This window comes from Equus caballus, chromosome X, assembly GCF_041296265.1.
Source record: "Equus caballus isolate H_3958 breed thoroughbred chromosome X, TB-T2T, whole genome shotgun sequence".
NCBI classification, from domain to species: Eukaryota; Metazoa; Chordata; class Mammalia; order Perissodactyla; family Equidae; genus Equus; species Equus caballus.
Window position 1 is genome coordinate 115,439,510 of NC_091715.1, and position 24,753 is coordinate 115,464,262.

Genomic DNA, 24,753 nt, shown 5'->3' on the forward strand with positions numbered 1-24,753 from the left:
ATGCATCAGAGTCACCTGGACGGCTTGTTAGAACTTCAGTTGCTGCTCCCCACCCCCAGAATTTCTGATGCAATAGGTCTAGGGTGGGGCTCAAGAATGTGGATTTCTAACAAGTTCCCAGGCTGATGCTGCTGGTCCAGGACCACACTTTGGGAACTACTGTTCTAAGGCTAAAAGACAAAAAAACCAAACCCCCCGAAAAGTATACAAAAATACTATTCTCTAGTTAGTAGGTTTGTTTTCCATGGGGGTATGGCCTAGCAATTCTGAATCTATGCACTAGTATCAAGCAAATAAGTAAATATATCATGAATGATGAGAATGAGATTTTTCTCTGTCAGAGGAAGAATTACATGTAAGGAAAGACAGAAGACCAGTGGGGAGCAGAGATATCAGTGTGAATGCATCGTTTTATATGTGCGCGTGCGCACACACACACACACCACCCCACAACCCCAGACACACACACACATACAGAAGAAGATGTTGTTGTTTCTGTGTATATATATATTTTCTAGCTCTGTCTGCTGAGAAAGCCTAGAAGCAATGACACCCCAATACCAATGAATACACCTAGCACTCAGATCTTGGTTTTTAAAATATCATTCTCCAAGTAAAAGGGACCAGGACCCCTTGGAGAAATGGCTGATTCCAGGGGTGGCGCAGGGGATGAGGTTGGAATGTCTTCTACCAGAAAGTAAGAAAGTGCTCATGGAATAATGGGGACGTGTCAAAAGGATACAGGAGTCAATTTGAAGGCGTTCCCAATGACAAAATCTGGGACAATTTAAGCAACAAAATAATGATAGTAATGGATTATAACCCATAGAGTAAAATAAGGATCTATGAGTCCATACTAATATAAATAAATAACTGAATCAATAAATAATTAAATGAGGGAGAAGGGAAAGCACTTGTTTATAGTAGCATTCCAATTAATAAATGTAGAAAGAATAATGGAAATGGAAACTTATCATTTGGCAAGCACCACAGTAATAACTGTTTCAGGCAAGAATCATCATCAGTGGATACTAAAATTGTACTAGATACTAAGAATCATCAATGGGTACAAGAATCATCAATGGATACTAAAGTTGCACTAGACCAGGTGAGAGATGATGGTGGCTCAGACTAGGAGGGTGGTGGTGGACATGGAGAGGGATAGATGAATTCAGGATGCATTTTGGCATCTCCAAGGGAAGGATGGTGCACAAGAGGGAATGAAAGGGAGAACATCCTCATTTGAAAAGGAGGTTCACTGGGCATTACCTTCAGATAAAATACAGAATAGAATAGACCCTGCATACCTATTAGTGTTTTCGTTAGATATTGTGGATTCAGAATCCTCTAGTATGTAAGCTGGTCTATTTATCATGGAGTTTGTATTGTATCTTTTTCCCCTCATAGTTTTTAGTAGTGTTCCTCTCATCCAAGGGAAAATAAGGAAAGGGGCTTTTTTTGGTTCCCTCCTGTTTTACCTTTGCCAAGGACTTTTCTCTTGAGAATCTGTCTCTGCCCTTTTCCAGAAGGGGTTTGAATTGTGTTGTTAACCAAATTGTGACCTTTACAGAGCACCATTGGCCGACTTGGGGTTCCACGTGATGTGCCCTTCCCTACATTTAGGTCTTTACCTGGAATATTCTCTTATTAAAATTTTGTCTGTCTTTCAAGGCTCAGTTCAAGAACCACCCCCTCCAAGTTGTCTTCCTGGATTTATTCAGCCCAAAGTTATCCTTGTCTTTCCTGGGTAAGTCATAGCTCTTAGTTTACTCCTCTTATTTGGCCCCAATTCACTCATTCGCAGTCATACTCATTGCTTTGTAATTATTTGTATTCTTGACTTACATCCTCTACCAGATTTAAAATTCCTTAAGAGTAGGTACTTATGTTGTTCAATTGTAAATGAATTATTTTTTTTTTCTCATTGTCAGATGCAAAAGAGATTCAACAGTAAAATAAGTTGCTAAGTTCCCCCATGTACTTTGAATCTAATCTTTAGTTTCCCTTGTTTCTGCTGGGGACTTTTCCTGTGAAATGTTGGAGTCACTTCCTTTGTCCCCAGTGATCTCCTTTATAACTTAAAGCCTGTTCTACAGTTTTCTTTTCTATCAGAGTTGCTTCCACCAGGGGGAGCTCCTTACTATATATAGGGCAATTTCTTTTTCTTCAGGAGGCAAAAGAAAGGACACATCAGGTAAAATATCAAAGCAATGGAAAAACAAACAGTAAGAATTAGGAACTGAACATCTCCTGGGATTCCGCTTGGTCCCAGCACTAGCTGGCTACTCAAATGGCATTTTACTTGTTATATTGTGTTTTGGTATGATGCTGGCCCATGTATAAAGATTTCCCTCTTCCCAATCTACTTCATTTATTTCATCTACAAATAAATGTTGAGTGTGTACTTTGTGTCAGGTATTGTTGTAGATGCTGAGGCTTCATCTGTGAACAAAACAGACCAAGTCCCTGACCTCCTGGAGCTTATATTCATATGTGGGCAACAGACAATGAATGAGATAAATAGATGAAATACATAGTCTATTAGCGAGCGATGAATGCCAAAGAGAAAAAACAATGCAAGATCTTCTTGGCCATTGTAAGAATTTTGACCTTTTCTCTGAGTGAAGTGGGAAGCATTGGGGAATTCTGAGTAGGAGAGTGATGTGATCTGACATATTTTAAAAGGATCACTCTGGTTCCTTTTTGGATAATAAGTTATGAGGGGACAAGCTCGGGTCAGGCTGTTAGCAGTGGAATCGGGGAGAAATTGTTGGATTTGGATATATTTTGAAGGTAAAGCCAACTGGATTTGCTAACAAATCAGATGTGGGACGTGAGAGAAAGAGGAATCAAGGAAAACAGGGTCACTTATGTTATGTGTTGCATAACACCAATAGCATTGAATAAAATGTGGCTGGTGCCCTCTGGAGTTGTGTAACACAGCATTTCTGTTCAAGATGATGCCAAGGGTTTTGTCCTGAGCAGCTAGAAGGATGGAGTTGCCACTACCTGCAATGGTAAAGACTGTGGCAAGAACAGGGTTGTGAGTATATGAGCAGTTCAATTTTGGATGTGTTGAATTTGAGATGCCAGTTAGATATCTAAGTGGAGATGTTGAGTAAGCCGTGGGATATATGAACCTGGCAATCATAAGTGTGGTTAGGGCTGGAGATAAACACTTTTGAGTCACAGGCATCTAGATAGTATTTAAAGCTATGAGATGGATACAATCACCAAGAGAGCGAGAGTAGTTAGAGAAGAGAAGGGGACCAAGGACCCAGCCCTGGGGCGCTCCCACATTTAGAAGTTAGTGAGACAATGAGGAATAAGCAAAGGAGATGACGAGATGTGGCCAGTAGGGTAGAAGGAAAACCAGAAGAGAATGGTGTCCTGGAAATCAAGTGAAGAAGGCGCTTGTTCAAGGAAGAGGGAATAATCAACTGTAAAAAGTACTTCTGGTTGGCCAAGCAAGATGAGGGTTGAGAATGCTCGATAGAAATTAGCAGCATAGAGAGGCAGGCCCCATGGCCAAGTGGTTAAGTTTGTGTGCTCCGATTCGCTGGTTCAGATCCTGAGTGCAGACCTAGTACCACTCATCAAGCCATGCTGAGGTGGCGTCCCACATAGCAGAACTAGAAGGACCTACAACTAGAATATACAACTATGTACTGTGGGGCTTTGGGGAGATGAAGAAAAAAAGAAGATTGGCAACAGATGTTAGCTCAGGGTCAATCTTTTAAAAAAACAAAAAAGCAATGAAATTAACAACATAGAGGTCACTGTTGGCCTTGTTAAAAGCCGTTTCAGTGAACAGAATCTTCATTGGAGTGGGTTCAAGAGAGAAGAGGAGGAGAAAGATTGTAGGCAGGTAGTATAGACAAATCTTTTGAAGACTTTTGCTGGAAAGAAGAGCAGAGAAACGAGGCAGTAAGTTGAGTGGTGTGTAGGGTCAAGAGAATGTGTTTAGAATGGCAGAAAAAGTCACAAGTTTGCCCCAGGAGTACTCGCTGGTTGTTGGAGTTAACTTGTCCTTATTCACATGTGTTTCTTGGCATAGTAGCCAGTAATCTTCAGAGAAGCTAGATGTTGAGGGAGGGGAAGTCATCAACAGATTTGAGTGGAACAAACTCTAAGGAAACCCATGAACACCCTTCAAGAAAATGACTTAGAACCTCTGCAGTTAGCAAAAGAGAAAGTATCTCGAGGTGTGGAAAAAATTGGGCCTGTAAGGTCTAGCTGTTTCCCTCGCCCGCATGGCGATTCCAGCTTCCTTTGCCAGCCTTGGAGGATCTGGCCTCAGTTACACTAAAGAGCCTGTGGTCCCCTTCCAGAAACATTATCTGTGGTACAGAAGGGAGAGGAAAAGAAATTCCTACAGATACTGTGAGATGACTAAACCCCAGGTAGAGTTTGAACCAAGTGGGAGGACTAATGTATCAATTCAGGCCACAGTTTTACTGAGTATTTCCCTGTTCCTTGGCAAGAAGTGGCCTCAGCAGAGGAAGATGGTGTAGAGCCGGGCTTGCTTCTCAGCTTTGTGTTTTATTCATGATGGCTTTGAAAACACATACAAGTTTTACTGGTCTCCATGTACCATTTGTATTTGAATTTCTTTCTTATTCTTAGGTCTTCAAGGTCCAGCTCGAATGTCACGTGTTCTGCAGAGCCATCCTTAAGCCCCCCCTCAGGCAAAATTAATCATTTCCTTCTCTGCGTTTCCATAGCACTTCTTCTCTTTCTGTCTTCTAGCACATACTACGTTATATTAGAGTTGTGTATCGTTGTACACAGAAGAGGCAGTAGAGTGTAGCAGAGAAGAGCATGGACTCTGGAGCTAGGCTGCTTGGGTTCAAATAGTGGTTTTTACAAGTTGCTTAACCTCCTTGTGCCTCAGTTTCTCATCTGTCTCATCTCAATTTACTACTAATAATAATGATAGTACTGCTCTCGTGGGGATTTTTGTAACGAATAAGGAAGTTAATGCATGTGAACTACTTAGAACAGTGCCCAGTACATAGTAAGTGCTCAGTAAGCTTTTGTTCTCCTTGAGGATGAAGACCATGCCTTTATCTTTGTACCACCACTTCTTAGCCTTGGGCTTGGCACAGAATACTAGGTGCTTAATACATTTTTATGTATTAAGCCAGGTTTCTGAATCAAACTAATTTAAGTTTGAGTTTAATGGTTTCATATGTGTATAGCCCTTTTGTTTGGTTGGGTTTTTTTCGGTGAAGAAGACTGGCCCTGAGCTAACATCTGTTGCCAATCTCCTTCTTTTTATTTTTTATTATTTTTTTCTCCCCAAAGCCCATACATAGCTCAGTACATAGTTGTATATCTTAGTTGTAAGTCATTCTAGTTCTTCTATGTGGGTTGCTGCCACAGCATGGCTTGATGAGTGGTGTGGAGGTCCACGCCCAGGATCTAAACCAGCAAACCCCAGGATGCTGAAGCGGAATGCGTGATCTTAACCACTTGGCCACTGGGCTGGCCCCTGTATAGCTCTTTTATCGGCTAGCTTATTGGTTCCTGCATACCACACCAGGTAGTGGTTAAGAATGAAGGTTCTAGAGCCTGACTGCCTAGTTTGTATCATTGCTTTGCCACTTATTAACCTCTCAGTACCTCAGCTTCTTCCTCTGGAAAATGAGAAAAAATATAGAAGTTAAACACAGAGCTACTGAGCACTCAAATGTTAACTATAATTATTATTAATCTTATTGTTATTAAAAGATTTAATGAACACCTACAATGTTCCAGGGACTGTGCTAGACAATAAGGATGCAGAGATGAATAAGGCTTGGTCCCTGCTCTAAGAAAGCCCGTCAGATCAGGAAGGAAACAAGTGTGAACAAGTCAGTATGTATAGAGCCTAGCGGAGGAAGGGATCAATTTGACAAGAGGGATCAGTGAGGGGAGAAGGGAGGGTAGTGAGGTTTTCTTTTTTAATGGAGGAGGTAGATCTTGAGCTTTCATTTGTGGGTTGAGGGTCCTGTGATAATGTCAAGTGGGTATCAAAAGCCCTTTTGTGGTTCATCAAAAATAAGTTTTTTTTAAGATATTATTTTTCCTTTTTCTCCCCAAAGCCTGCCAATACATAGTTGTGTATTTTTAGTTGTGGGGCCTTCTAGTTGTGGCATGTGGGACGCTGCCTCAACGTGGCTTGCTGAGCAGTGCCGTATCTGTGCCCAGGATCCGAACCAGTGAAACCCTGGGCCGCCACAGCAGAGTGCGCGAACTTAACCACTCGGCCATGGGGCTGGCCCCAGAAATAAGTTTTATAACAGATTTCTCCCGTCAGATTTCCTTAGCAAGAGGCCCCATCCTCTATTTTGAAACCCACAAAAGCCATTCTGGGCCAGCAACAATGCGTCTTCAGGCCTATCCAAGTGTACCAAATATGGTTTTAAACAGTTTTCCTTGCGCAAAATTCCTCTTTCCTTTTGTAGTTAAGCCAGAAGCCCTCACAGAAGACTGCGTCTCACATGCCTCTATCCTACCTTCTCCCTCCATCCCAATGAATTTTCTGAAAAGGTTGGCATTTATGTTCTTCCCTTCCTCACCCCCACAATCAGGTGAGAGGAAAAGTAGAGAATGGCATGTTTTCTAAGAAAAGACTGAAACCCTTTTTAGCTCACACTTTTAAAAGAGATCTCTCAGAGATGTTGGGACTGGAGCTGTATTAAATTATTGAGATCAAGGACAAGGTGTGGGTAGATGAAAAACTTTGTCTTCTGTCTCTTATAAAACCAATAAAGCCACTGAAGCTTGTCTATTTGGCCAAAGTAGTTAATGAGAACAATGGAATTTAGAGTTCCTGGTGTTCCTCTGGAGCTGATTTTGGCAGGTGATAAGCAGCTTATAAAAGGGCTTATTATTTGAGAAGAGCTTTGGCTGCCTGACTTTTAAGGTTGATTATTTATTTTGCATGTTGTATAACAGGAGCATTGGGCAACGCTCAGAAGAGGCCTTCTGGGTCAGAGAGTAAGGACTTCTCTGACCATCTTCTCCCAACAGAACCAGATTCTAGCTGCGGAGTAAGGGGCAAGCTTGGATACAGGGACCAGGCCATGGTTTTTGTATAGCTCCTAACCACGAGACAGGCTTCTCGTTACAGGTTGAATATGTCAAAATTCCTATCAAGTCCTGGCCCAGGAAAAATATGTATATGTGTATAATTTCTCAAACTTACACTGATAATGTGACTTGCCTTTGAAAGAAATGTTTTTAAAGTCATATTGTGGGTCATTTGCAATAAGCAGTCGTATATGGGGTCCCTGTCATCTTAATAAGTAGATGCTCTGAAAGGTAGGGCTTTCAGCTGGTTATAGTGAAAAATAGCCAAGAAGTCTTCCCTCCTTTGTGGAGAGTTCCAAGCTGAGGTTGTCGCCAGCCCTTCTGGTTCAAGCTTTAACGCATTGTGCCTTCTGTCTTATGCTCACCTTGCCAGCTCACCAAGACAGATCCAGATATCTTAGTGGCAGTGAATGAGTAAAGTTCCTCTTCCTCCTATTCTAAACCTTAAATTGGATTGAGTCAGGGCCCACAAGAAATTGAGATGGTCTTGATAGAGAAAACCTTAGTTGTGTCTCATTTTTCATTTTTTTCTTGTTTGGTTTTTATGGGAACCTGAATTTATGAGGAAGTTCTGTTTATAGAGGCTATAAGCCAGCATTTGTGTCCAGTGATGTTAGTAAAATGGGAAGTTTCAGGAGATGATAGGTGCCTAGGAAGAGATTTCATGAGCTATTAAACAAATTTTGGATGCTTTATGATGTTTTGAAGACTTGTATCTTGGGAGAGGTGGCTTTTACACTTGAGGTTACTGTTTTAAGAAGAACCATCCTCCCTCAGAGACAATGTTTTATTGAAGAAAGTCTTGGGAAACATGTGAAATCTGATTACCCTCATAGAATTTGTAAATGTGACCAGGTTAATTTCTTGCACTAAAGTCTCTGGTATTCTGGATGGGCCATTGCTTTGGCTCCTATATTAGTCAGGATAGGCTAGACTCTGATGCAGTAACAACACTGGTTTATTTGTTGCTCGCGTAAATAAAGTTTGATGCTGACTGATTGGCCCCCTCCTGTCTTGTAGCAATGCCATCTGTAACATGTGACCTCCAAACATACCATGGGCAAGAAAAAGACAGCTTGGAGCCCACATGGCCTAATTGCCTCATCCCAGAAGTGACACACATCACTTCTGCACACATTTCAGTGAGAGGAACTAACCGCTTCACCCCGATCTAACTGCAAGGGAGACTAGGATATGTAGAGGCATACCTGGTATCTTTGGTGGCTATTGACAGTCTCTGTTGCGTTCACTGGGTACTGACTGACCATTAACTTCCCATTCCACCCTCAGGGAATATATGAATGATGCTGATTTTCTAATTCTGTAACACACTGTACTGTGAACCCCAAACCACCTCTTCAGTCTGACAGAAGTGCTTGTTTTATCTAAGGAGAGGGGACAGGACAGGCAGTAACCACCTGTTTGTCAGTTACAGTCCTTTTCCTTTTTCTCCCTCATTACTCACCATAAAACACACATTCTCCCTTCTGCTTCTGTCCTAAGAGTCACACTCTTGTGAACATAAGAATTGTCCCCAGGTCAAACACCTTTGTCACTCTAGTCCCAGGTTCTAGGTCTGACTGGAGTTGCAGGAGTGTTTGATAAGAAAATGTGAGAGTTGTTCTTTATGAAATTGATCTTGCAAGATTGGGGCAGACTGTCCATGTCTGGAGTGGTCTTAGTGCCCCAGAGTTGATTCACTATAAATTAATTTACAGGGAACTCTCTGGCAAGACTGAGTGAGCAGAATTCCAGTGTCCATAGTATCATTTGGAGAGGAACTTACTCCCCTACCAAAGCTGAGTTCTCAACAGTTAAGGTGGTCCTTCTCCAGGAGAAGGGTGACCAGTGGAGCCATTTCCAGCTTTCTCACTAGAAGTGAAGCCCAAATTCCCAGAAGGGACTTGAGAGGTAAAAAGTGGTTGGCTGCACCTGACCTGACTCATAGTGTTTAACTGAACCATAACCACTAGAGTACACTAGAGTGTATGTATGTGTGTGGCTCTATATGTGTATATGTGTGTGTATGTGTATATATATATATAAATCCTGTGGTACTTGGTGACTTTGGTTGCCAAGCCCTTGCAACAATTTGCTTCATCATTGTTATTGTTTTCCCTTTGAATGTCGGGCATGAGCAAACTAAGGAAATAATTTACTCTTACTGCCTTTAGTGTCTTCCATAGGAAAGGAGTGGCTGGAGTCAGTGTAGATCAACCTAAGGAGTGCAAATCTGCTAGAATTGCGGCTCAGCTTCCTTGCCTCTGGCATATATACCCTTCTGAAGGGTAGGTCCTAAGTCAGACGTAAGTAAGTTATCCACAGAATGGCTGGTTGGCTGATTAGCTGGTTAGCTTAGAAGGGTGGGAGGAACAGAAATGTACGGAAGTAGGGGCTAGGAAGAGCTGTATTTGACTCCCCCCCACCTTGGTTTTATTGCTATACTCTGTGTGGATCTTATCATCTTGAATCTAGATGAGACTCACCCAAATGGTCAGTTCTTAAATATAAATCTCATCCCGTTATAGAATCACTGCCAAACTTACATTTGATTAGAAAATTTTTAAGACCCAGGTGCAGCATTCACTTCTGTTGGAGTTTACCATTTAAATTTATTTCACACATATAAGTATTATGTCTTTTATAATGTGTTCTTAATTGTTTCTCAATTATTCCAGATTGAACCACTTAAAAAATTTCTTTACATAATCTTTTAATTCTAGTTGGGAAAATGTTGTTTGACGGTTGCTGTTTACATTTCCCCTTTCTTTCCCAATGACAAACTTTCAGTTCTTCAATTTGGCTTTTTCCTGTCTTCTTCTTCCTATTTCATACCCCTGCTGTTGATTGCCACTTTCCTCACTAGGTTTCCTCCCCCTCACCAACATCAAATCCTAAGTTTTTTCCTCTTTTCACTATCTTTGGTTTGAGATGTTGTGTATGATTTCTAGTAAAAGGTTTTTTTTTCCACTGAGGAAGATTCACCCTGAGCCAACATCCATTGCCAATCTTCATCTTTTTATATGTGAGCTGCCACCACAGCATGGCCACTGACAGACGAGTGGTATAGGTCCACACCTGGGAACTAAATCTACGCCAGTGAAGTGGAACACGTTGAACTTAACCACTAGGACACTGGGGCTGGTCCTAGTAAAATTTTTAAGTGATTGAAGATATTTAACTTTTAGCCAGTTAGAATCTCTCAGACTTCTGTGATCTTTTCAAGGACCTCAGAGTAATTCACCTTAAAAACTAAAATACTCTGTTGTAGTACTTTGTTTATCATCTCCAATATCTGGAAACTATGTAGGGGCAAGTTTTACTCCACCTATTTTAAGAATGGTCAAATCAAGGTTCAGAGATAAATAACTTTTCCATTACCATCATCCTGCTGGTTGTTTGATGTCCTGACCAAAATAATGAAATGATGGCCTGTGGATTTTGCGTTATCACCTCTATCCTGGGCTAAAAATGACAGTAGAACAGGCTAAAGGAGACTGCTGTACATTGTGTGGGTGTTAATGGTCTATCAGAGGCAAGATCTCTGGGGTTAGAGGTCCCCGGAAGGCCGGGACCCCAGCATCTAGGCAATCCCTCTTTTATATCCTGTGCATAGCTGGGCCTTTGGGGCCTGGTGCAGCTCTCCCAGCAGAACCCTGTGGTAGTCCTTGCCTAGAGAGGATGTGGACACAGTGGGGATTTAGCTGTCAATAATGTTATAGACAATAGAAATTTTCGAAGGTTGCTTCTTAAAGTAACAAGTGATGGCTGAGGGTGGGAGGGAGAATGACTTTCTCTGCACTTTATCAAATGAAGCAATGACTATGAAAGTGGTTTCTAAATTGTACAAATATAGAACATGTGATGGCTATTGCTAATACATTGTAAATTATGTGTTGCTTTTCTCCCAAGATTTTTAAGAAAGACCTTAAAAATCTTAAGTATTGCTGCAGTTAAGAAACTTCAAAATTCATCTTATTTAGCTTACTTTTGATTTGTGCATTTTTTGGCTTGAAGGTAGAGCCCATAGATTATCATTTTTCCCCAGCTTCATTGAGGTATAATTGGTATACAAAAAACTGTAAATAATTAATATATATAATTTGGTGAGTTTGGACATGTGGATGGACCTAAAGACATTCTGCTAAGTGAAATAAATCAATCACAGGAGGACAAATACTGCTTAATTCTTCTTATCTGAGGCATCTAAAATAGTCAAAGGGATAGAAGTAGACACTAGGGTGGTGGTTATCGGAATGCGGGGACAGGGACATGGCGGTTGTTGTTCAGTGAGCATAAAGTCAGAGTTATACAATACAAGATGAGTAAGTTCCAGAGATCTGCTGTTCAACATAGTCCTATAGTTAACAGTAAGGTATTGTAGACTTAAAAATTGATCAGTGCATTTTTTATGTCATTTTGTTTCCTTCCTGGTCTGCCTAAGCACGAGAGATCACCTTTTAAATTTCCTCAGCGCTTCACAGTTCTGGGAACAACGCAGAGATGCTCCTCTGTTGGAGGTTAGAGCAGATTCCCAAGCCAATGTGGCCCCTGCTTTGTCAGCACTTCATTTCTGAAAGAGGAGTCTGGCATGGCCTCATGTTTATTCTTAGTTATTCTTCCTAATTTTCTGTCACTCACAGCTGTCTGAGCCAGGGAGTTGGTGTGGGGACAGGGGATTTTGAGGCCTGGCCTGATCCCAGCAGATATTCAGTAGCACAACACTTAACCCTAGGCCAGGCTTCTGGCACCTTCTGTTCTCTGGAAATTCGCCCCAAACCTGGAAGGAAGAAATAGCTGCAAACTCCCTCAAACACACAGAGGTAGCACTAAAGCCACAAACTTTATTTCCCAGGCCTTTTCTAGTGCCTTGTTTATAACCTAGCTCTAAAGAGTTTTGTAATCTGGTTTCCTAGCCATACAGATTAGAAGCAACAGGAAGAGATGTTGGAGTGGGAGAGAGGGGGGAAGAAGCTCAGACAAACTGACAGGGGAAGTGCCTGCTGAAGGCCTGATATCCTGAAAAGAGACAGAAAAACAAAATAGCATAACATAATAAAGGATGTTGATTCTGATTACTCTGAGTTGGCTGGAAAAAGATTTGAGTGGGTTAAGAAATCTGGGAAGCATGTAACGTATACATGTATATTTCATGTCATCAAAAATACTGTTTGAAAGTTTTGGTGTTTAAAGGATAAGATTCCCTTATCTGTATAAATCCAGTTATTTCCAACTCTGCCATACCTCATCTAAACCAGAATTATGAGATATTTCCTGTAATGACAATATAGTGCTTTTTTAAGGATCTGAAGCCCTGAGAGGGGCTGAAACTAACACTCATTTTGTGAAAGTGATTCAGGAATTGAGTAAGAATGTGGCTTGAATGCTGCATTCATTTGTTCTCTGATTTGGTACTCATAGAGAGTCACATTTCAAACTTCACCGAGGCTCCTTCAACTGCCCGTTGGCTTTTTCTCACATTTCTTCAATTGGCTTAGGAGCCACCTGTGATCCTCTGTGGAAGCCTGAGCTGTGTGGGAATGCAGCTCAGGGCTTGGGGTCCCAAACAGGAAGTGACTTCAGTCCTCAGAGAAGTCACTGCCAGCTTGTCGCCTGGGTTCACTGTGTTGATGAACCAGCCCAGCCTATTTGTCACTACCTCTGAGTCAGAAGTCTGGGCAAGGCACAGAGGCTGGTGTGCAGATTCCGCTCTGGCAGCCAATCCTGTTCGCATGGCCATGAGCTTTCTGACCAGCTGCTGTGAACTGGCAGGCCTTGGGTGGGAGGATGCTGGTTGGTCCAGGGCTTTCTACTGCTGTCATATGCATCTGAATTACTTCCCTCCTTTTGCTGGTCGATTAATAGTTTGGCCACGTACCTCTGCCAGCAGGAAGCTCTGTTTTGTTCACTCCTCTCCCTTGGCCCCCTACTCCATGACACAGAGTATGATTGACTTGGCTCAAAGCAAAGAAGCGATGAGGCTGCAGAGCCCATAAAGCAGTCAGAAACATGTCTCACTTAGCCCTTGTAATTGTAATGCCATGGCTTGGCCTTTTGCCTCCCTTCCCTGTTCTGGCCGTTAACATGTTTCACCGAGGGATGCTTGCTAACTGGGAAATTTACCGCATCCACCTTCTTTGGGGATGATTCCTGTGGTGGTGGAACTACTAAATAGGGCACTAAAATGTGGTGGAACACTGGACTGGGAATCAGGAAAACTGGGTCCTGGTCCTGGATCAGCTGTGGACTGCTGTGTGATCTTAGACAGACCTCTTATTCATCTGCTGGGGGCGGGGCAATGGTTGCATTCGATGGTCTCTGAGGTCTAAGCGCTAAACCTTCCATTCTCTTTTCCTGGAATGTTTTTGTTCCTTTCTGAGAGTGTCTTTTCTTTTCCTCAGTATCCATGTCTCCCTTCACCTGAAATTCTCTTTTGGTAAAGCAGTTATTAATCTATTTCTTTTGAAAGCTGCCCTGGGAATATGGAAAGATTGTGTTAGATTTGCATAAGTTCTAGGAGTTTTGCTTTTGGAACTGACATGTAGAATTCAGGATTAATAGGGTTATTGTAGTCCCCTCTGGAATTTTAATCACTGAATCACAAGGAGATCAGATCAGCCCAGATAGCCGTCCATGACACAGTGACATTTGGAACTAGATATCTCAGCCTCAGTTTACTCTCTTGCAAGTGACTTGACTGGCTGCAGAAGGAATATGCTGTGTCATCACCTCTCATCCTTAGCACTGCCCAGAAAAAGCAGGGAGAGGCTAAAAAGGGTGTGGCAACAAATTTGGACAGGGACACCAGACAAGTGGCAGACTTTATTAACTGCCCACTGTTTGGTGACTGAGCCAGGCATTGTGAAGCAGGGAGACTAAGAAGACAGCTTTCTACAAACAAACCCTGCCTGTTCTTACTTTTGGGCCTACATCAAGTTGTTTCTCCAATTGGCACGCCCTCCTTCTCCTCGTAGCTTATTCAAAATCCTACCCATCCAGCAAGTTCCACCTCTTCCATTAAGTTCAGCAAACTTTTATTGCGAACCTCCCAATTTACCCAGCCCTATTTACAAAGGTACAAAGATGAATAAGGGCTAGTTCCTATCCTCAGGCTGACTGTTCTATATTGTCCTGCTTGGGTCTGCTGTTGCTTCATATATGTTGGTTTCTCCTCTCCAGCTAAAACTTAAGCTCCCTGAGGGCAAAGGCTGTGTTTTAGGGGGTCCCACAACCACTCAAAGTTGAGTGATTCACTAGAAGGACTCACAAGATACAACAGCAGGTTTTACTCACAGCTAAGGTTTATTACAGGAAAGGGTACAGAGAAAGGCAGTAGGACAAATATATTCATCACTCAGGCACAGGCTTCCGAGTCCTTCCCCATCCAGAGCCACACAGGAGTAGCTACCAGCAAACTACAGGGACACCTGTGAAATGTCTCAGCCCAGGAAAGTGTACAGAAGTTTCAGGGTCAGAGGCTTTTATGAGATGAAACTCAGGACTCCAACATCAAAACCAGGTACATCTTTAACCTTGTTAAACAATCCTGAGAAATCCTGATGAGCTGGTACAACAGGCCCCATTGCTCTGGACGTATGAAACATCATCATCAATCAAAGACATAAAGAACCTTGTGAGGGCCATATTCCCAGGGGTAGGTCTAGGGTCAATTATGATTCCAGGCTCCCCTGGAGACATGCAAGGACTGATCGACTAGACCTTCTGTGTTAACTCTTTCTTCCAAACTGTGTCTTACACATTTCATGTATCCTCTCAGAGTACTTAGCATGGAGTAACACAAGACCTGACCTCTCGTCTGAGCTTAAGACTTATATAAAATTTTGCTATCTACTTGCCATGTCCAGTCCCATAGATACTGGTACCTCAATGCAATACCTCAGTTTCAAAATCTGAACTCGAATTCTGCCCCCCTTACCCTTCTCTTCTCATCTCAGTAACTGTCAGCATCATTTACTCTATCGTTCAATCCCTCAAATCTGGGTGTTATCCTTGATTCTCCTCTTCCCCTCATCTCCCACAGCTGATCAGTTATTCCTGTTGATTCTAATTCTGAGGCATATCCCAAACATGACCATCTCTCATTCTTTTAACTACCCTGGTCTAAACCACTATCACCTTTCATCTGGATTACTTCCTTCTAAATGTTTCTATTTGTCTCCCCTTTGCCCTGTTCTCCACTCGCTACTCAGAGTGATCCTTCAAAATGTGAACTAGATTGTGTCACTCCCTGCTATTCACAACCTCCAATGGCTTCTCAACATACTTGGATTAAAAGTCAAACATTTTACTCCCCTGCTCACTCATCATGCTCTAGTCTCAGTCTCAGTGAGTGGGTCTGTTTACTCCTCATGTGATATTCCTTCTCCCAGGCCTGTTCTTCCCCTAACTCTTCAAATGCCTGGATCCTTCTCATCCTTTATGTTTACTTCCACTGTCAGCCCCTCATGCAGGTGATCTCCCACCGCCCTATCTAAGGTAGACTTGCCTCTCCTCTCATCTGAAATCATGATTATTTATTTGTTTATATATTTGTTGTCACTCAACACTGCCTAGAATGTAAGTCCGTGAGAGAAGACCCTTTTCTTTCTTTCCTTTTTTTTATTGAGTTAATGATAGGTTACAATCTTGTGAAATTTCAGTTGTACATTAATGTTTGTCGTTCGTGTTGTAGGTGCACCACTTCACCCTTTGTGCCCACCCCCCACCCCACCTTTCCCCTGGTATCCACTAAACTGTTCTTAGTCCATAATTTTAAATTCCTCATATGAGTGGAGTCATACACAGATTATCCTTCTCTCGCTGGCTTATTTCACTTAACATAATTCCCTCAAGGTCCATCCATGTTATTGCAAATGGAATGATTTTGTTCTGTTTTGCAGCTGAGTAGTATTCCATTGTATATATGTACCACATCTTCTTTATCCATTCGTCTGTTGATGGGCACTTAGGTTGCTTCCATGAGAAGACCCTTTTCTGTCTTATCCACAATGATATCCCCAGCACTTAGCACTTCGCCAGAATCAGAGTAGGCATTTAAGAAATACTTTTCGATGAATGTAGAACATAATAAATAGTCACTATTTGATTACTTAAAAGTGATGCGCTTGTCTCTGCCCTTAAGGTTTACATTCTATTGAAGAGTTGAGTAGAAAAAGGTAAGATATACAGAAATCTTTTCTGTGCTTTCCGCTACCCAACATAGGACATGTCAGCATTCTGGACAGAAGAAACCAACAAGCAATGGAGAGGCCACATCAAGCAGCTAGAATCTCTGCAGCCCAGTGTTCTGTTTGATGGGCTTCTAGGGGCTGTTCAAAGGGAGATACCAGCAGCCTGGAAATTCCAAATGGAAGGCAATGATCATGGGCAGTTGATGCCTTCTCCAGGGTGGTGACAGTGGTGTTTTTGCCAGAGCAGCACCAACGGTATGCTTGCACTGTGCTTCTGGCTTCTTCAGAGCCTGCCTGGCTTTATGGGTCTCAAGAGATCCTGTGGAGTGTCTAATATTGTTTAATAAATTTCCTTTCTGCTTAAACTCATAAGAGTAGATTCTGTAGTTTGCAACTAAGAACTCTGACCTATCTAATAGGTCGTGAAAAAGAAAAGATTGAAAATCAGAATCCTGACTTGTAACTGACTTGTAAGCTTGAATGAAAAATGTTAAAACTATACTGACATTAGTGACAGCACTTCAAAACTGAACCAACACATGTAACTATATCAAAGTGATATGTTAAGTTTGAGGCAGAGTAATTTATTTACTCATATGACTGGGGAAATTGTATATGTTTTTATGTGTCTGTAAATCACCATTTAAAAAAAGATGAGCATTTAGGGGCTGGCCCCGTGGCCAAGTGGTTAAGTTTGCGTGCTCCGCTGCAGACGACCCAGTGTTTCGTTGGTTTGAATCCTGGGCACGGACATGGCACTGCTCATAGGGCTACGCTGAGGCAGCGTCCCGCATGCCGCAACTGGAAGGGCCCACAACGGAGAATATACAACTATGTACCGGGGGGCTTTGGGGAGAAAAAGGAAAAAGATAAAATTTCAAAAAAAAAAAGATGAGCATTTGCTTTTTGAAGTTATATGCTATTATAATCCACTGTAATTTTTATTACAAGTATATCAGTTACTAAGTGAAAGAGACTTAAAATATTTTAAAAAGACAAAACTAAACTGTAATGTTTAAGGTTGCAACTTGGATGATAAAACTATAAAGAAAAGCAAGGAAGGAATTACCATAAAAGTCAGCAGAGTGGTTAATTTTAGGATTGGGATGGGGTACGTGTCAGGCTTCTGAGGTAGCTGGCGAAGTTCTATTTCTTGACCTAGATGATAATAAAAAAATATTTACTTTATAATACTCTATTAAGATATGCAGTGTTCTATATGTCATATTTTGCAATTAAAAATGGTTAAAAAATAAATGTATCAATTACTCAAATGTGAATTATTTTTATGCAAATGTCCGCTGTGTGTTTTCATTTCAGGATCCCTCAAGAATTTGTTATGGATTTTGTCTCTGGGAACATGTGAGTTCTTGTATAAGTTTAAGAGAGTTAGCTTAAGATGTGTATTGTCCCTTAATAATCAAAGTCATACAAATGGAAACAAAATACCATTTTTCCCTATCAAATTGGCAGAGACTGTAAAAAAAATGTTGTTACTCAGTGTTGGTGAAAGTATGAAGATATGGGTACTTATGTGCCCTGCTGGCGGAAATGTAAATGAGCACAACCTTTCTAGAAAGCCATTTTGCAGTCTGTAACAAGGGCCTAAAAATGTTCATGCTCTTTTACCCAGTACACTCAATTCTAGGAAATTTATGTTAAGGAAATGGTCAGAGATGTACAAGAAGGTACATGTGCAAGGATGCTCCTGGCAGAAGTTTTGTAATAGTGAAATCTTGGAAAGAACATCAATGTCTAACACTAGGGAAAGAGTACCATCACGAGATGAAATATTACACAGCCATCAATATGGATGGTTTTGAATATAGGCACATAGAATAATGACAATGATGGCCAACATTTATTGGTTTGCCAGGGACTCCTATTTGTCAGGGACTACTAAACATCCTTACATAAATTATATAAATTCTCTCATCCTTGCAACAACACTTTAAGGTGAGGACTATGATTATTCTCATATTGTGGATAAAAAAACTGAGGTTCAGAAAGGTTATGTAACTTGCTCAAGGTCACGCTGTAAGTAAACAATAGAGCCAGGGCTTGAATCTAGGCCTCAGTACTCTGGATTTACATAAAGGCTGTTAATATTAATCTTTAAGTGATGGGATTATAGTGATTTTTATTTTCTACTTTATATTTTCCTTTATGCTCTTAATTTTATACAGTAACCGCTTATCAATTTATAATCAGAAAAAAATAGTAGCTCCTCTCAGATATTCCTGGCACATAGAGATACTCCTGGTGGAAGTGTCCAGGAATGAGGGTAGAGCCAAGGGTCTTGAGGCAGGAAATACTAAACAGTTTCCTTGGGCTTGGCTTCCCTTGCTCCATGACTAGTCCAGATTTTTCCTAAGAACACTGCCGCCTAACTACAGACTGGAAAAACAGCTGCCTTGATCTGGGTTCCTTGTTTCTGTACAAGTAGAATCTTGCTGAAGAAGGGAATGGCATATGGGCAGTGACAAAGGACAGGAACTGTCTGCTTTCTGAATTTCCTACTAAAATTCCCTACCTAAATATCTGTGTTTCACACTGCTTGCCTCATAGCCAGGCATTATGCAACAAGAGTTCTGCTTTGGCACCTCTTGTGTGTTTCTCTACCACCTCTGCCTCCATACCAGGGGTCAGGTAGCCACCTTCTGGCTCGGATTGGGCAGCAACCTTGGTTAGTCCAGGAGAACTTGTGGCTCCCTGTGGGTCATCATAGCTTTGTACTGTTTCCATAAGTATATGAGCTACTCTGCCTTCCACCTGATGACCAATCTTTTCCCCAAACTTGGATCTTTTGAGGGAAGATGTGGCAAGAAAATGCAGCAGACTCAGTGTGACTTCTTTTCTAGGCCTGGGAAAACTTATTCAATATTCCTGCCTTACTAAGAACAAATCAGTATATGAAAGAAAGACACTCAGGGAGTTTGTCCCAAGGTTAACTGAGAGCCCTGGAAATGAAACCTAGCTCTCCTGCTTCCTAGGCCTCTCCGTGCTGTCTATATTTAGCCAAGCTGCCCCCAGCCTTGTCCACCTTGTCTGAAAGCCAAAGTAGGCACACAGTTTGCTCATAAACATTCCTTTGCTTGCCAGCTCATGCCAGCCAACCATTTAGATGTTGGTTTTAAAATGCGAGCCTCCCCTTGCACCCAGCTCCTAGGGCCTGCAGGGAATAAACACCAAGGGATCAACAGCCCGAGTTTTTCCCAAAGCCAAGTGACCTCAGCCGAACGCCTTAAAATGAAAGGCGTGTCTCTTACTGCTTCATCTTGGCAGGGCTCAGTGAATGACTCCCTCTCAGACCCACTGTTCTGGTCACAGTTCTTTGAGTCTGTTGACCTACTTTCTCCCCTTCAGAGAGAAGAGACCAATAAATATCTCCAGTGAGTACTCTTGCTTTCAGGAACGTTGATTCTGTCTTCTGGCCCCTAGTCCTTTCCATGCTCTGTTGTCACTCTGCTATAACCACTTCAAGCATAACTGAACCAGAATCCTGAATGTTGCTTACTGTCCCCATTTTACAGCTGTACTTTCAGAGGTCGTATGGCACACACATCACAGGGGCGGGGCAGAGCCCCTCCAGCCTTCCTTTCCCTGCTGCAGCTCCTTGTTAAGTGGCATGAGCTGGACTGAAGTTGCTTCTGCATGATAGTCTTTTGGGAATCAGCAGGGTGTCTCTGATTTTGGCCACTCTATACCGTGTGACTGACAGCATTATGGTCTCAGAGACATGCAGCTTGAGACCCCAGACTTGACTATTTAATACGTCTTTCTTGTGGGCCTCCAAGAAGAGTCTTAGGTGGCTCAACTCTTAAGTCACCTTGACAGGCAGAATCCCTCTTTGGGCAGTGTGTACAAGTAATTCTCAAATACTTACGTTGAGATTTGCTGTGGCAAATCTATCATTTTAGGCTGTCTTTACCCTTCTCAGTCTGCATGTTGTCGCCCACGTCCTCTAGTCATCAGCCAGAATCAGCTTGGAAAATTTATACTCATTTTAATGTCAGCCTGAGAAAAGTGAATTAGTGGAATAAATCTGCTGGGGTCCGGAGGTAAGATGTGGATGGGTCATATAATGCATTCCAGAGTGCCTTTTGGATTAGTGACTGGCTTTAATAACCTGCCATGTCTGTTCTCCATGACCTTGGGTAATTGAGGGTACCTTATTTAGCTCTCCTATCCCTGGGTGCTTTGTCTCCTTTCTTCTCCACTCGTCCCTGTGTGCAGAGCAGATTATAACTTGCCTGCCTTCTAGCATCCTATTAAATTTCATTTACATTGAATAGCATGGGATTTTAAAACGGTTCCAGGTCCTTTTCACCAGCTTCAAAATCATATTGGAGTCATAATGGCCACAAGAGGCTGCACCTCAGCAGCCAGCTGGGCCAGGGTTAGGGTGAGCTCTCCCTCTGGAGAGCTGAGCAGGTAGGAGGTGATGAAACAGGGTGTGGCTGCACACAGCAGTCAGGGATCTTTACTTCTGGGAGATCTTTCATACTTGTGGCTGTAAAGTGTCTGTTCCCCACCCAATCATCTAGGTTGGAGGCAGGATGAGAATGAATAACAACAGGACCTGTGCATTCCCAGAACTAGAGAAGGGAGGGGGCAATTGGGATGGGGCATGAGGATGAATTGCAGGCAGTGGATAGAAAGGGTGATACTGCTGAGGAGATGAATGATGGAGAGGACAATAATGAAAGTTATTACCTTAACATATGCCTCAAAGTTTCCCCGAGAGTCTGAAGAGAGAAGAGCCAGACTGGCAGACTGAAGAGAAGGGTACAGCACTTGGAAGAAGCTTGTCAAGCCTGCCCTGTCATAGAGAGCACACTCTAGCGTGGCCCTGTCCTATAAAACTTTCTGCGATGAGGGAAATATTCTTTGTCTGTGCTCGCTAATATGGTAGTCATTAGCCACATGTGGCTTTTGAGCATTTGAAATGTGGCTAGTGTGACTGAGGAACTGAGTTTTAAATTGTATTTAATTTTAATCAATTTAAATTTGCCTAGCCACATGTGTCCGATGGGGGCAGCTGAGCTCTAGAGTCACAGTTGACACAGGCACGTGGAGGCGGTCTCCTCCGCTGGTTTAAAGCACAGACTCTGCACTCAGGCAGTCCTGGCATAAATCCTGCTGTGCCTTTTACTGACTCTGCAACCTTGGACAAGTTCCCTAATCTCTTTGAGCCTGTTTTCCCATCTGTAAGATGGAGATCATAACAGTACCTACATCACAGAGGGCTGTTAAAAAGATTCAATGAGATAATCCATGTGAAACTTGTAACAAAGTGCCTGGCATCTATGGAGCTCTCAGTAAATGGTTGCTGTTATGATGCTTTGATGTGAAGATGTTATGATGTTTAGTCCTATCTTACTTTCCTGTACTTTGGCCCTAGTCACTGAACACCAGTAAATCAACCTACCTTGCTAGTGCCTAGAGGTGTGAGGATAATGACATTTGCCCTTATTGACTCGCTTGAGCTCCATAGCAAAGGATCTGTTATTTGATTTTGCAACTTTATTGTGTCTGAGCTCTGAACGAAATGAGATTTTAAAATGAAAGAAAAGATGAAATAGTCAAGGTCAGAATCATGAAAAGATCACATGCCCACATTCCCAATTTCTCATTCACTGAACAAACATTTACTGACTCTTTACTGAGAAACTAGTGATTACAAGCATAGACTCTAGAGCTAGGCTACCTGGGCTTGTATCCACTACTTAGTAGCTGTGTGACCAGGCAAGTTTCTTAACTTCTCTGTCCCTATTTCCTTATTTGTCAGTTGGGTACAATAATAGTACCTACTTCATAGGGTTGTTGTAAAGATTAAATGAATCAATACATGTAAAGCACAGAATTGCTTGGCACTGATAAGCACTTGATAAATATTGGCTGATGTGATTACCATATGCTAGACACTATATTAGGTGCTAGAAAAACAAAGTTAAATAAGTACCATCCCTGCCCTCAGTAAGCTTATAGGCTAGTAGAGGGAGAAGGATACATGAATATCTAAGTACAATAAGGTGTTATAGACAGTAAAGATAGAAGCATGCACAAGATACTGAGGTGACATGAAGAAAGAAGAGATCAAGTTGGCTTGGTTGGAGGGCAATCTGGAAACTTTTCATAGAGCTGGAGAACACGTGGTGGGGGGCTGCATTGCAGGTACATGTTTGAAGACAGAAACAAGGATGATGAGTCCATAGAACTAAAGGCAACTGATAAATTGGTATGTCTAGGATGTAAGAGAGAAGGAGTAAGTGGAAGATAAGATTGAAAAAGTCAGCAGGAAGCAGATCCTGAAAGACCTTATAAATTAGATTTAAGAATTTGTACTTTATCTTGAACAATGAGAAACCGTAAAAGGGTTTTAAGTAGGGAAGTTACTAAGATCAAGGCATTTTAGAAGGACCCCACTGGCAGCAGTCAGGGGCAAGACTGGAGGCAGAGATCCCAGTTAAGAGACTATTGTAATAATCCAGGTATGAGACCACTGGTGAGATTGATGAACTAAGGTAACTGTCATGGGGATGGAAAGGTTGGGAATGGTACTGGAGATGTAGGAAGAGATCCAATCGACTGATGAATAAGTGATAGAGAATACGGAAGGAGAACCAGTTTTGGAGAGTAAATCTATGGAGTCGTTTTGGGACATGTTGATAATATGTAAGATAGTTTGATAGTGGTTCTGGAATTCATGGAAGAAAGAGGTTAGGACCGGAGATACAAATGTGGGAGACATTAGAAGTCTGCGTGAGGCACCCTTTTTTCCTCAATTCTCCACTTTCTTCTTAGGCTATCTATTCCTAAGACTTTAAATACTGTCTTTATGCTGATGAATTTCAATTTCCAAGCTTCCATCTCTAGCCCTGACCACCTCACTGAGGTCTAGACTTCTATAACCAGCCATCTACTTAGGATCTCCAGTTGGATGACTAAAACACATCTCAAATTTAACATGTCCAAAACTCACTTCTTGAAGCACTCTCTACCCTGACTTGCTCCTCCCCTCGTCTTCTAGTCTCAGCAAATGGCACCCACCATCTGTCTAGTTATGTAAGCTAAAAACCAGGGAGTCAAACACTTTGGTTTTTCCTTCAAGTTGCTTTTGTGGGCATTCCTTCCTCTGCCCATCCCTTAGTATCTCATTTTCTCTTCAGGCTCTCCTTGAAGTGATCCTAAGACCATACATTTCCCATGGCTTCAACAACCTCCATCCATATCCTGACTCATTCATTCAACAAATATTCATTGAATACCTACTAGGTACTGTGCTGAGTGCTAGAGATTCAGCAGGAACAAGGCAAATAGAGTCGTCAGTCTCATGGAGCTTACATTCGAGTGGTGAGGAAGACATAATAAACTAGCAAACCAATAAATGAAACGTAATTTCAGATGACAGTAAGTTCTAGGGAGGAAAAACAAGGTGATGTGATGAGACACTAACCAGGGTTGGGGCATACTTAGTTGGGATGACCAGGGAAGGCCTCTCTGAGGAGCTGACATTGGAGCTGAGATGTGCATGACGGGAGAAAGAGCGTTTTAGGCAAGTGCAAAAACCCTCAAGAGGGAACACATTATACCTGGGAGCATAGCAGACAAGGAGAACAGGATGGGATAATATCAGAGATTTAGGCAGGGACTCTATCTTGTGGGGTCAAAGTCAAGAGCTTAGATGTTATACAAGTAATTGGAAGGTTTTGAAGCTAGAGACTGATCTGACCTGATTTACATCTTTAAAAGTTGGCTCTGGCTGCCATGTGGAGAATGCCCTCTCTAAGCAGGCAGACCGGGGAGGAGGCTGTTGCAGTGATCTAGGAGAGATGATAGTGGCTTCTATGATGGTGGAGGCCAAGGACATGGAGAGAAGCAGAGAGATATGAATATGTTTATTGGAGATAGAACTGGCGGAATTTGCCGGATGAGGGCTGGGAGATGAGGGAGAGGAAAGAATCAAGGGTACCAGCACCGTACCTGTAGGCGCTCAATGAATACTTGTTGAATGCATGAGTCAGGATGTGGATGGAGGTTGTTGCAGCCATGGGAAATGTGTTGTCTCAGGATCACTTCAAGAAGAGCCTGAAAAGTAAAATGAGATTCTAAAGGGATGGGCAGAGGAAGGAATGCCCACAAAAGCAACTTGAAAGAACAACTAGAGTGGTAGGAGGAGAAACAGAAAGGAGGAGAAGCAGAAGGCTATCCCACTTCCCTCTCCCAGAGTAACCAATGGTAACAGATGGGTGCGTATCCTTCCAAATCATCTTCTATATATTTACATACATTCACAAATGTTTATATAACATACATATGTAGTTTTGATTTTTATATGCATTATTCTATCACTTACTTTAAAAAAACAGCTTTATTGAGCTATAATTCGTATGCCACACAATTCACACATTTAAAGTGTACAATTCAGTGGTTTTTTAGTATATTCACAGATATGTGTGACCACCACCATAGTCAATTTTTA

At 42.0% G+C, this 24,753-nt stretch overlaps 1 protein-coding gene across 6 annotated transcripts in view; it reads left to right on the forward strand.

Annotated features, from left to right (window-relative positions):
* Window positions 1-24,753, forward strand: part of LONRF3 (LON peptidase N-terminal domain and ring finger 3) — a 144,943-nt gene that overhangs the window by 6,997 nt on the left and 113,193 nt on the right. For all 6 annotated transcript variants that reach the window (XM_070258178.1, XM_070258174.1, XM_070258173.1 and 3 more), the window contains exons 5-6: window positions 1,672-1,747; window positions 17,589-17,630. The gene's annotated coding sequence lies outside the window, so the exon portion shown is untranslated. The remainder of the gene's footprint in view (window positions 1-1,671; window positions 1,748-17,588; window positions 17,631-24,753) is intronic.